We start from the raw sequence: 15,131 nt of genomic DNA on the forward strand, positions 1-15,131 counted from the left end.
GATCTTTTTTATTTTGGGCATATTCTGTTCAGAACATTATTTGTTAGGGAGGTGATCAAAATCAAACCACCGGTTTCCGGCCCGGAGCTCCGAGGAGCTGCTTTGTCCTCCGGGGAGCTCCGCACAATATGCAAATTTATGCGAGAATATTCATTGTTTTACCCACTGTTTTACTCCCCAAGAACATTAATTGTTGTATAAAAAAATAGGACAATTTAAAAGTAAATATTCATAGCTATAATTATAGTAACAAAGGGATTATATAACGCAGTAGTTGATAAAATCGTAACTACGCAACTTTGATAAAACGTTGGATCGGCGGTACACAGTTTCCAAAGTAAAATACCATAACGTAAGCTCGCATTCGCACCGAAAAAAATGCCGTTTCTAGGCGACCTTATTAAAAGCTAATTATTGAAATCGGCGGAGCTCCTCGGATATGGCATCTTCCTGGATCTCCGTGGATACCGGGCCGGGAACTGCTTGTTTGATTTTGATCACCTCCCTTAGCTCATAATCATAATTTATGCATAGAACTCCCTAGTCTTGAGTGTTTGATTTTGATCACCTCCCTTAGTTCATCATCATAATTTATGCATTGAACTCCCTAGTCATGATGTTTTATTTTGATCACCTCCCCTAGCTCATCATCATAACTTATGCATAGAACTCCCTAGTCTTGAGTGTTTGATTTTGATCACCTCCCTTAGTTCATCATCATAATTTATGCATTGAACTCCCTAGTCATGATGTTTTATTTTGATCACCTCCCTTAGCTCATCATCATAATTTATGCATTGAACTCACTAGGCTTGAGTGTTTTATTTTGATCACCTTCCTTAGCTCATCATCATAATTTATGCATAGAACTCCCTAGTCTTGAGTGTTTGATTTTGATCACCTCCCTTAGCTCATCATCATAATTTATGCATTGAACTCCCTAGTCATGATGTTTGATTTTGATCACCTCCCTTAGTTCATCATCATAATTTATGCATTGAACTCCCTATTCATGATGTTTTATTTTGATCACCTCCCTTAGCTCATCATCATAATTTATGCATTGAACTCACTAGGCTTGAGTGTTTTATTTTGATCACCTCCCTTAGCTCATCATCATAATTTATGCATAGAACTCCCTAGTCTTGAGTGTTTGATTTTGATCACCTCGCTTAGCTCATCATCATAATTTATGCATTGAACTCCCTAGTCATGATGTTTGATTTTGATCACCTCCCTTAGTTCATCATCATAATTTATGCATTGAACTCCCTAGTCATGATGTTTTATTTTGATCACCTCCCTTAGCTCATCATCATAATTTATGCATATAACTCTCTAGTCTTGAGTGTTTGATTTCGATCACCTCTCTTAGCTCATCATCATAATTTATGCATTGAACTCCCTAGTCATGATGTTTTATTTTGATCACCTCCCTTAGCTCATCATCATAATTTATGCATATAACTCCCTAGTCTTGAGTGTTTGATTTTGATCACCTCTCTTAGCTCATCATCATAATTTATGCATTTGAAACCAGGGTAATTTTACTGTTTCTTTAAATCTATCTAGTTTTCTTTATATTTCTTGTTACTACGGGCCCGTGTGTTATTTATTATGGTAACCCGTATTTGTGACGTCATGGAAAAGTTTTGGTCTCATGATCGACGCCTGTTGAGACGCGCTACACTGATTGGTGCGTCCCGGGATGTCACGCCACTCCGCGCGCAAGAGAAGAAGGTGCCGGGCGAGAGACAAAGATGACAGCAGCTGAAAGCGGGATTGTGTTGGAACCGTGAACACGAACGTGTTCTGGAAAGCACCAAGTCGGCGTACGAAAAGCTGAGAAAGAACTGAGTTCAGGGTGTTGCATCCCACGGACGAGTTTATGTTATTCCCGTACTGCGAAGAAACCAAAGTGACTGTCAAACGTGCGTTGCACCAAATTTGTTGACGTACAGCGTTGGACTGTGTCGTCGATGACCGAATTGATGCGACTCAGGGACTGATCGATGAGCGGTGAGTGATCTTTTGCAACGTACGGCTCAGGGAACTTGACGTACATCAGATCGAGGAGCCTAGAATTATCAGGAGTAGTTGTGATTTCCTGAGAGTGGCCGTGTTTTTTGGCGACGCCATTGCATCATCGCTGATTATACTTGCCTCGTGGTCAGCGAATTTACTGTACAGGACTGTACAGAACGTTGTGAACTGGTTGGCGATTTTGTTGACATGAGTTTATTATTGTGTTATGTATCATTTTATGAGAACTGACGATAGCGGTAAAGCTATTGTGTTTTCACTGTAAAATTTCTGTAAAGCACGTATTTTGTAATTTCAGAAATTGCCGTTGTACTTAGACATGTTGTTGCTATGGCGTTTCTATATTGAGTGAATTACTAGTTAAAATATTAAATCTGTTTACTTTACATTTGTATTTTATTTATTTTTATTTGACAAGTCAGTTGTTCGTTCCCCCAGGCGGTATAAATGCCTGTATGCTCCTCACCACTCCAAATTAGCTAGCCTGAGATTCGAATACGATTATTTTTATGAAATTGGGAAATTCACACCGGAGCTCAAGTCCGGTTATCCATGTCCTCCATTGTGCGTAAAACGAAATATCTCGCGGTGGACTTGGTGCGAGAAATACCCGAGTTTCATTGGCGCCCAACACGTGTGGCTATTGATTTGGAGAGAGTTGGGGATCAGAGTTTTTTGTTGTTGAGACTTTGAGACTTGTAATTTTATTTTATTGAAATATTTGTTTTTTTACCCACGAAAATATACGTGTGGGTTTGAAGACTGGATTTTTTTTTGAAGACAAGCATATCAGTGAGTACACCATTACTGTGGGTATTCGTCATTCGTATCGCGATTGATATTTACTGGTTGTATTCACGCTTTTTTCCCTGTATTTACCGTATTTCCATTTTGGTGTTGCTTAAGAGACGTGAATGCCGTAGAATGAGTGACAGTGAGATGGATGATATTAAGAAAGAGTTTGTTGATGTGGGTGTAGTCGGGGGAGAGGGTGCGATACCCCCTATCGCCACGCCTGTTTACACTCTTAGGGGGAGGGGCAGAGGTACTCCGGTTGAACAGGGGGGTGCCACGCCTAAGCTCCCTGGTGGCAGAAAACGCGACGATCTGCCAGGTAACGTTGATGTGGTTGATACCGACGACCTGTATACTCAGGTGCGGCGTCTTCAAAAACAATTACGTGAACGCGAGGAGGTTTGGGATATGCGTCTAAAGTTAGAGCGCGCTATACGAAAGGATGCTGACACTCATGAACTGTCACGCACCCATACGCCATCTGATGAACCAGTCGATTATGAAATTCCTACCACCCGCGATAAGATACGACCGAGAGATCATAATCCTCACACCGTTTTACAGGCACCTCGTTTGCCTACCTTTTCGGGAGATGCCGATCGAAAAGGTGACGTTGACTTTTCATCCTGGATTTACGAAGTGAAACTGCTTCGTGGTGATCCTACCGTTAGCGACGATTACACGCTGCGAACAGCGATACACTCGCTGCGTGGAACCTCAGCTAAGTTAATCAATACGATGCATGATACTGTGACGCTGGATGAGCTTATTGATAAGTTCATGGCGACGTTTGGTGAGATTGAGAATGGAGATAGCTTTAGGTCACGTTCGTGAACAGGGGGGCATCGAAGACTCCCTGGTAGACAAGACGCTTCGATCAATGTTCTGGGGTTCTCTTAGAGATGAACGTGTGGAAGCCCGAGCGCAACACGAGGTTAAAAATTGCACGACTTTTGCCAAGCTCAGCCAGGTATGTCGTCGGGCTGAACGAGAAGTCGCGGAATGTGATAGTAGGCATGGCGTGACTAAGAAAGCACGTGCACAGGCTACACATTGTGGCGATAAAGAGGATGACTCGGCTGCGCTCATGGATACTATGAAGGGCGCGCTCCTTGTGCTGACGAAACAGATTGCCCAGATCCACAGCGACGTGACTCGGCGTCTGGACGACCTGGAGGCAAATAGGGCCCAAGATCTAGAACGGGGGAGTGCCACCAACGGGCATACACTACCCATAGCAAATACGAACGCAATCGCGAAGCCGAAGTCTGAGGACACTAGATCGCCACCTACTTGCTATAATTGCCGTTGCGTTGGCCACCTGTCTAAGGACTGTTGTTCACCATGTTCCCATTGCGGGGACGAGGCACATTCATCGTACAAATGCCCTAACCGACCCAAAACAAAGAACTACAAAGGGAAGGGAAAGGCAAACAAAGCACTTATTGACCGACGTAACGGTCATCCTATAAACGAACGGATCCTTGGGAAGCTATATCATGCTGCGGCCACAGTCAATGGTGTGCGCTGCAATGCGATGATCGATTCTGAATCCCAAGTTACCATAATTGCATCATCATTTCATCATAAACACCTTTCTGACGTACCTTACTCATCTCTCAACCAATCACTTGATATACTTGGTGTCACCGATGATTACCTCCAATACAAGGGGATCATAGAGGTAGACGTATCATTTGAGCGTAAAATGTTTGGAGACGCATTGACTAAGACTCTCTTGGCAGTTGTTGCAAAAGACACGGATATTAACGCGGACTTACCTGTCACGGCCGGGACTAACTGGCTAGGACTATACGACCGTCCGTATCTTGGTCATAGTCGTGCCAATGGAGCACGTATACATCCTGTGGCTCGACGTGCTTTGTGTTCTATGAGGGCGAAAGACGCTTTTGTGGGTCCTCAGGGTAACCTGGGTAGGGTCAGGGCCAATGTTGCGAGGCCTTTGACTATACCGCCAGGTACCGTTGCATGCATCCCTGTTTCACTTAAATCTGGCCCTGCCGGTGTGAGTGTAGAGACTGTTATCGAACCGGATTCATCACGAGTTAATGTTCGTGATTGGTCACTTCGGCCTATGGTCACTGTGGTCAGTTGTGCACGCGGTGCTTCCAGATCACAGGTTGTCCTTACTAACGAAACAGAGTCACCGGTGCGCGTTAAACCTGGTGAGGTTGTAGGGGTTGCCAGGGCAGTGCAGTCCATCGAGACGCGACCGTATTGGGAAGAGGCTACCGCGGCAGAAGACACGCCTGTTAAGACTGTGTTGACTGCAGGCGGACTGGACTTTGATATGACCAACGCACAGTTGTCGCAAGAACAAATGCAGATTGTGCAAGAGGTTTTACAACGTAACCATGTTAGCTTTTCAAAATCAGATAGCGATTTGGGACGATGCACAAATGTTGCACATAAGATAAATTTACGTGACGAACGACCCGTCAAACAGCGTGCACGGAGAATACCTCCTGCATTGTATGACGAGGTGCGCCGACAATTACGTGATATGTTGAATAGCGGCGTCATCAGGGAGTCTAGCAGCCCATGGTCGTCACCATTAGTCTTAGTCAAAAAGAAAGACGGGACTACCCAAATTTGTGTTGACTATAGAAAGCTCAATAGTCAAACCATACCAGACGCTTATGCCCTACCTCGTATCGAGGAAGGCCTAGACATCTTACGCGGTTCTAAATGGTTTTCTACCATCGATTTGAAAACCGGTTATTGGCAGTTAGCCATGGCAGAAGAGGACATCCCCAAAACTGCTTTTGCCACTCCGTTTGGTTTTTATGAGTTTTTATCCACCCCCTTTGGCTTAATGAACGCGGGCGCGACCTGTCAAAGAGCAGTAGAGAGAGCCCTGGGTGATTATAACAATCGCATATGTCAAGCATATGTTGATGACGTTGTTGTGTTTTCGGAAACATTTGAGGAACATGTCGAGAGGTTAGATAAGGTTTTGAAGCGATTGAGGGAAAACGACCTGAAGATAAAGCATTCAAAATGCAAGTTCTTCCGAAATCGCGTTAAGTATCTTGGCCATGTGGTATCGGAGCACGGGGTAGAAACGGATCCTGATAAGACCCAGGCATTGCGTGATTGGCCCACTCCTACTAATGTCCGTGAGGTCCGCACCTTCTTGGGGTTCGCGGGCTACTATAGACGTTTTGTACCAAACTATTCTGCTATTGCCCGGCCTTTGTACAAACTAACGACTGGTCAACCTTGTAAAAATTCTAAATTAAAGGGGCAGTTACCGCCACCGTTTCATTGGACCGACGAAGCTCAAGAAGCTTTTGATACACTCGTACGTCACTTGTGTAACCCGCCTGTGTTGGCGTACGCCGATTATTCGAAGCCCTTTGAATTGCATACAGATGCTAGTACTCAAGGCCTTGGCGATGCGTTATACCAACTACAAGACGATGATGAGGGTCGTAGACTTAGACCTGTCGCGTATGCTAGTCGCAGTTTGTCTCCCAGTGAGCGCAACTACCCTGCCCATAAACTGGAGTTTTTGGCGCTTAAGTGGGCGATGACTGAGCAATTTCATGATTACTGTTATGGGAATACGACCGTTGTGTTAACAGACAACAACCCATTGACTTACGTAGCAACTACTGCTAAACTCGATGCTACTGGTCATCGGTGGTGGGCAGCATTGTCAAACTACAACATGACCATTTGTTACCGCCCTGGACGCAATAACGCAGACGCTGATGCGCTGTCCAGATGGCCACGTCCGAGGCCAGCTGCATTAAATGAACAAGATAACCGTGTTGACACTACCGTAGAACTTGGTGCGATTGGCCAGAGTCATCTTATATCTGACGAGACACCTTGGGTGGAGGCTATTGCACACACGACTACAGCTATTCCTACCGAGTTCTTATCTCCGCCAGAGTACCCTGATGAGTCATCTTTCATCTCAGTGTCTCCTCGAGATTGGGCTGAATTGCAGAAACACGTTATATCGCGACTTATCCATTGGAGGCGAATCGGAACACGTCCTGATCGTTGCCAGAAAGGGAAAGAGACGCCGCTGGTATTGTCAGCTTTACGCGAGATGGATAAACTATGTTTTAGGGACAATGTTTTATACCGAACTAGATATGATAGTTTGGATAAGAAATGTCATCGTAAGATCGCTATGGCTGGAGCGCATGATCAAATGGGACACTTTGGATGTGATCGTACTCTTGAAACGTTGCGATCTCGGTTCTACTGGCCGCATATGGAAAGCGATGTGCGAACTTGTAAACGTTGCACTCGGAGAAAAGACCCAGCAGGCTTTAAGACTCGAGCTGATATGGTACCTATTACGACCACACAACCATTAGAACTGGTTGCTATGGACTTTCTGTCGTTGGAGGAGGCGATAGGGGGCATTGCTAGCATATTAGTGCTCACTGATCACTTCATTAAATTTGCTATGGCGATTATGACTCGAAATCAGACCGCTAAAACTACCGCAAAACATTTGTACGAGGGGTTCATAGTTCACTATGGGGTCCCTGAGCGCCTACATTCAGACCAGGGTCGTAACTTTGAATCGAAAGTGGTGTGCGAACTCTGCCAATTGTTGGGCATCGAGAAGTCCTGTACTACGCCCTACCATCCTATTGGGAACGGGCAGTGCGAGAGGATGAATTGTACATTGTTGAACATGTTGGGTACGCTAGAAAATGACAAGAAAGCCAATTGGAAAGCGTACGTTCCCGCATTGGTCCATGCATACAATTGTACGCGTCACGATACCACAGGTTTTTCACCATACAGGCTTATGTTTGGAAGGGAAGCTCGTACTGCATTGGATGTGCGATTAAACGTTTATCCCAATGATCAGAGACCGATTGTATCTACCTCCAAATACATACATGATTTGGAACAACGAATAGAAAAGGCTAGGCAGATTGCTATTCTGGCTAATAGAAAGTCACAAGCCAGTAATAAGCGTCGTTATGACCATGCTAAGATTATACCGAATGAAACCCTGCACGCAAACGATCTAGTGTTGGTAAAGAATGTTAATCTTCGGGGCAAGAATAAAATAGCCGACCGGTGGGAAGATGCACCCCATCGTGTGGTAAACAAACTTGAAAGTCTCCCTGTTTATGTCATTAGACCTAATAAGGGTGGGAGAACTCGCACTGTTCATCGGAATTTGCTCAAGCCCTGCGAAGATATGTCCACCAGCAGTGGATACGATAGTGACGATATTGACTATTATGTATGCGAGAATGTGGCTGACGGGTTGAGGACTGTAAATCCACAGATGGCAAACGAAGCCATCGAGGGATCGCATAGGAGCGCAGCAGTAAGTGCTTATGACAATGAGCTTGCACCGTCCTCTACTGAGGCGGGGGTAAGTTACGTTAAAGCCCCAGATCCGTTTAGTCGTGAGACTTTCTCGCATGGTATTTCAGACGTCCCTTCACCAGCCAGTGCTGGAGATATCGATAGACATCAGCATGATGTTGATCGTTTGTCTGATACCGTTCACGAGGTTAATACGCAAATGGAAAATGAAGGTGCCATGTACGATGCATCTGACGAAGATGAATCAGCAGTTAGTATCCCGGCACAGTCGGATAATGATCCAACGGAGGTGACTTGCACGTCATCCGATGTTCAGTTACCACGGCGATCGAAACGCGTACGTCACGCACTTAAGACCTGGAAGTTTTCTCCATGTGAGTCGGCTAAAGTTTCTGACGCACATGGGAAGAGTACGGCGACGACTATTGATGTCGCAACGTCTGGTGTCGACCCGATACGTAGATCTAGGAGGATACGCCATCCACCGAATAGATGGGGATTTTCCTCCTGCGTTAAGGTAAGCGGAGCAAAGGGAGTTCGGTATGGTTAGTGGGTGTGCATTGCGGCACATTTGCTAAGGCTTACTAAGGCGGCATTGCGTTTTGTTACCTGCGTTGACTTGCCATGGCCCATGTTGTGCGGTCTTGTTAACGTTTTCTCCGCGTTTAGGTCACCCAGTGTGTATCAGTGTATCAGTTAGAGAGGGTCGGTTTGATCAGCCGTCGCCTTGTTTGAGATTGCAGCGCGGTGAGCATTGTCGTCATGGGTAGCGTCTGCGGTTTGCAGTATTATCATCACTTTGGTAGCGTATACTTGCAACATTGCTTTACTGAACTGTCATGAATTAGTTTTCACCTTGTCTGTTGACTGTTGGTCTTGGATGCCCGTGGCAAGGCATGCCTATATAATCAAACGCCAGATGCGATATGGAATTGCACGACCCGACACAGCGGGATCTCCATGGGACATTACGTTGTAGGCTTACGTTCCAGGGAAGCAGTGGGTGAGCTATTTGTATATATGTGTATAGTGTTTTGAGACTTCTTTTTCTGAAGAGCCTGGTTTTGACAGGTTGGCGGAGCGTGTGTTCTTAGTCAGTCGTGGTTCGTGTCATCATTTTTGATTTACTGGCATGATTTGTAGCGACAAATCTGTAACCTACGAATAGGTTATATACCCTGCGCGGGCATGGTTTTCTTAGCAATCTGGAAGACTAAGTGGTGCGTCACGATGTTTGCGGAGCCACCAATAGGTGGGTTGTCCGTGGGCATATCAGGGGGTGGGACTCGCACGATTGCGACAGACACTGCCCCAGGGGAAACATCAGCACTGTATTCCCTACATCGTCTAGTTCTGGCTAAGGCCGACAGGTACTTGTGAGGAGTTTGAATGAGTGTGCGTATCGTCTAGTGTGAATCAATTAGGTGTACACGTCTCTATCTTCTGAAACATTTCTAAAGAAAACATTTCTAAGGACATTATATGTAAAGGTTCTATTGAGGATCGAATGACGCCCACGTTTTCGCTAATGCTGTGCTTTTCGAGTTTGTTGACCTTGTTTCCGCATTATCCTGCTTCGTTTGGGTCTGCCTGGGTATGCCCCAGTGCTTCTGTGCACTGTGGCATCCTTGGACAGACCGGGGGAGTGTGAAACCAGGGTAATTTTACTGTTTCTTTAAATCTATGTAGTTTTCTTTATATTTCTTGTTACTACGGGCCCGTGTGTTATTTATTATGGTAACCCGTATTTGTGACGTCATGGAAAAGTGTTGGTCTCATGATCGACGCCTGTTGAGACGCGCTACACTGATTGGTGCGTCCCGGGATGTCACGCCACTCCGCGCGCAAGAGAAGAAGGTGCCGGGCGAGAGACAAAGATGACAGCAGCTGAAAGCGGGATTGTGTTGGAACCGTGAACACGAACGTGTTCTAGAAAGCACCAAGTCGGCGTACGAAAAGCTGAGAAAGAACTGAGTTCAGGGTGTTGCATCCCACGGACGAGTTTATGTTATTCCCGTACTGCGAAGAAACCAAAGTGACTGTCAAACGTGCGTTGCACCAAATTTGTTGACGTACAGCGTTGGACTGTGTCGTTGATGACCGAATTGATGCGACTCAGGGACTGATCGATGAGCGGTGAGTGATATTTTGCAACGTACGGCTCAGGGAACTTGACGTACATCAGATCGAGGAGCCTAGAATCATCAGGAGTAGTTGTGATTTCCTGAGAGTGGCCGTGTTTTCTGGCGACGCCATTGCGTCATCGCTGATTATACTTGCCTCGTGGTCAGCGAATTTACTGTACAGGACTGTACAGAACGTTGTGAACTGGTTGGCGATTTTGTTGACATGAGTTTATTATTGTGTTATGTATCACTTTATGAGAACTGACGATAGCGGTAAAGCTATTGTGTTTTCACTGTAAAATTTCTGTAAAGCACGTATTTTGTAATTTCAGAAATTGCCGTTGTACTTAGACATGTTGTTGCTATGGCGTTTCTATATTGAGTGAATTACTAGTTAAAATATTAAATCTGTTTACTTTACATTTGTATTTTATTTATTTTTATTTGACAAGTCAGTTGTTCGTTCCCCCAGGCGGTATAAATGCTTGTATGCTCCTCACCACGCCAAATTAGCTAGCCTGAGATTCGAATACGATTATTTTTTATGAAATTGGGAAATTCGCACCGGAGCTCATGTCCGGTTATCCACGTCCTCCATTGTGCGTAAAACGAAATATCTCGCGGTAGACTTGGTGCGAGAAATACCCGAGTTTCACATTGAACTCCCTAGTCATGATGTTTTATTTTGATCATCTCCCTTAGCTCATCATCATAATTTATGCATAGAAATCCCTAGTCTTGAGTGTTTGATTTTGATCACCTCCCTTAGTTCATCATCATAATTTATGCATAGAACTCCCTAGTCTTGAGTGTTTGATTTTGATCACCTCCCTTAGCTCATCATCATAATTTATGCACTGAACTCCCTAGTCATGATGTTTTATTTTGATCACCTCCCTTAGCTCATCATCATAATTTATGCATTGAACTCCCTAGTCATGATGTTTTATTTTGATCACCTCCCTTAGCTCATCATCATAATTTATGCATAGAAATCCCTAGTCTTGAGTGTTTGATTTTGATCATCTCCCTTAGCTCATCATCATAATTTATGCATTGAACTCCCTAGTCATGATGTTTTATTTTGATCATCTCCCTTAGCTCATCATCATAATTTATGCATTGAACTCCCTAGTCTTGAGTGTTTGATTTTGATCACCTCCCTTAGCTCATCATCATAATTTATGCATAGAAATCCCTAGTCACGAGTGTTTGATTTTGATCACCTCCCTTAGCTCATCATCATAATTTATGCATTGAACTCCCTAGTCTTTAGTGTTTTATTTTGATTATTTCCCTTAGCTCATCATCATAATTTATGCATTGAACTCCCTAGTCATGATGTTTTATTTTGATCACCTCCCTTAGCTCATCATCATAATTTATGCATAGAAATCCCTAGTCTTGAGTGTTTGATTTTGATCATCTCCCTTAGCTCATCATCATAATTTATGCATTGAACTCCCTAGTCATGATGTTTTATTTTGATCACCTCCCTTAGCTCATCATCATAATTTATGCATAGAACTCCCTAGTCTTGAGTGTTTGATTTTGATCATCTCCCTTAGCTCATCATCATAATTTATGCATAGAACTCCCTAGTCTTGAGTGTTTGATTTTGATCATCTCCCTTAGCTCATCATCATAATTTATGCATTGAACTCCCTAGTCACGATCGAATGTGTCAATCTGTGTTTAATTTCATACTCCACTCTTTGAGATAAGTCTATATCGAACGTTTACAAAAGCTTACAAATATAAGCTCCAATCCAACTGCAAATTTGTGGTCTACCGTTTCACAACAAGGTACGATCCAACTTAGCGATCTTTCAGATTTCAGGATATTTAGTTAGCCATATTACCCCCTGCCGCATGACTATAATTTACTATTTTTCTGCAAAATGTCGTCTGTACGTGTAAACCATTGTTCATCATTAACTGCAATATCAGTTGTACAAGTCGAAAAATTTCACGGATTGGTGAAATTATTTGACTTGCCATTAGGCATTTAATATTCCAAGCCGAACAATTTGTTCAGGTTTATTTTATTTTTCTTCTGACTAGCTATTATCTGCTTATATTCAAAAAAATATTTTTAATGCACAGAACAAATATGTTTTTAGATATGAAAAGAAATAATGGTCATCATTATCATCGATGATGCAATGTCTGTGTCATGTGATACATAAATATGATCAATAGATCAATTAGTAATTTATTATCAGTTATAATACTAATTAGCCTTCTATGCTCGTTATGGTCAAAACATTTATATATCACCAATGGCAATACTCTCGTTGTTACACTGTTATATATGATGCTTTCGACCACGTTTAGAAATCAGAAAATATCCGAGAGCCTAGTGGTCTGTAGAAACACTAAGTAAATACTGGTTTCGTCTGTCAGCGACAAATTACAAATCATCGGAATATGGTGCTTGATATATACCCTAAAATTTACAGTTCTGCGAGTCTTTTAGAAATTACAGTATTAAACGGATGTAGTGACGCACTGAAATTACCGTGTACATTCGCCTTGCCAGTTTTCAGACGGCTCCACTTCTCGGGCACCGACTTGCAAGATACGACCATTGAATGCGCTATACCAAAAAATCAACAAATTAGAAACATAAATAACAAAATCAGTTTCTTTCTTAAATATTTGCTCATGATTTTTGCCGACGTTGTTGCTATTTACACTAGTTTGAATTTGTGGTACACTGAAATAAGCATATTCGTTCAGTCGTTCGTTCGTTCTTATTTTGCAAATATGATGTCACGGTTAAATCGAACAACCTTTGTTCAGTTTAAATAAAACTTAATATATAGCAGACCCTTCAATAAAATTGGTGAAAGGAGCTTAATTTATTCAGTTTACAAAAAAAACATCTTCCAGTATTCAGACGAGCGTTTGACACGGAGTTAATCAGATGCAAACTTTCAAAAGAATAAGTAAAATTCCTCTTGATAAGATATTTATTTTGAATGTGCCAAAAACTGTTTACATCAATAAACAGAGACAACCCAAGTAGGTTACATTAATTCTGGCAGTGGCATATAATCGTATCATGCGATACAATGAAATCAACAGTTTAACGTCCGCAACCATCATTACGCGACTTAACGCTAGGTTTATTGGAGTACATAAATGGTCGCCACAACTATATCTAAATTATCTCAAGAACATATAAAAACACAGTATAAAATGTGAGCGAATCAACTGATAACAGTTTGTGGTAAAATTACGCACGTTTTACTAACTGCTGGAAACAGAACCGCATGTCCGAGAACTAAGCCTTCTATGGTGCAACTGTATATAACTGTGGTGCTATATAATTATATAACTATATAATTACGCGATAAGCCACTCCGACTAGATTTGTTTTCATTCCTAGCCAGAGTTTATGAGTGTCTATCTGGTATCTAGTGTCCTAACATTAGCAAATCACAGTGTGTTGGTTTGAATCTCCGCATCCATTGTTCTTGTGGACATCTTAAGAAATGTACTTTTCACACTAATCTGTTCTCGTACTCACTTTTTATTACTTTCTGTGAAAACTAACACTTTGAATGAATAGGTCAAGTATTTTTTACGTTGCCATGGCAATAAATAATTATCTTGTGAATATAAACTCTAGAACCTTTCTGAAAGTAAAACAAAAACAATTGGTGCAACTCTGTTTCCGGGTTCGGTCTTGATAATAAATGAATGTGTCATCGATACAATTGTTTCCACACAAAAATACGTCATCAATTCTTTTTCAACATTTAACACATTACTGTAATGTGAATACGTCCTCATATCCACTTATTTTGTGATAACAAAACCATTTTAACACAACTCACACACAAAAATAGATAGTGCGCAATAGTGAAAGAGAAATTTATACCAATAACATCATTACCAATCACCGCTGATATTTCTATTTTAAACTGGCGAATGTATTGTTAAAAAAGTTTTAATCGCGGATTCCTAAATAGACGTGTCGACCCTAGATAAACGCAAATATTATTTAGGGAATTATAACACCGGACGCCGCGTTATTATCGGCCGGTCGGTACCACGTGCAGCCCTGTTATTTGCCGATGAACGCTCTACGCGTAACTGAAACACAAGCGTCTAGTCCACGACGCACTTACCACACTGTCGATTTTCTCATTCTCCGATTCTCTGCGGTTTTGATACGGAAAATGCCTGGGCTGAATTATTTGCTGAGGGACGGTTGCTTAGGTATGTGATCTGTCTCTTGCAGCACATGAACCTAAAAGCGTTAGGTAATCGAACAAAAATGACGTTTGACAAGAATGCTATAAATGGTGAAATATTTCTCGGTCTAAGTAAGAAACTAGAGTGCAATAGCATGGGCCTTATTTAGGAACTCCTGGTAAAGCAACTGCACAAATTACAGTACAAGGCAAAAATTACCAGCTCCTGGTATTTGGAGATTAAGACCAGTTGTTAATGACACAATAAACATTAATTCTCAACTCTGATGAAAGGACAAATTACTGCAACAAAGCCCTATTCACTATGAAAGCAACTAACGGCGAAAGCCACGAATCGCGAAGATACTAGTATATTAGCTAAAATAAAGGGGAAAGGACGTGCATGTGGCAAACACTAGACGAGACGTGGTCAAGTCCATTATTTAAGCTAGCATCTCCGGAATAGACCTGCTAGCTGGTAGAAAAAGGTTGAAATATTCGTTGTGATCTAATGTCGCAAATACTACAAACGGGAATAAGTTTAACATGAATTTCACACTCAAGACATTATAAGTTAACGTGTGTTTGAAAGATCACAAATAAGGAAATAAAATACAATACATGT

The sequence above is a fragment of the Saccoglossus kowalevskii genome, chromosome 17, assembly GCF_978046115.1.
Source record: "Saccoglossus kowalevskii chromosome 17, keSacKowa6.1, whole genome shotgun sequence".
NCBI classification, from domain to species: Eukaryota; Metazoa; Hemichordata; class Enteropneusta; family Harrimaniidae; genus Saccoglossus; species Saccoglossus kowalevskii.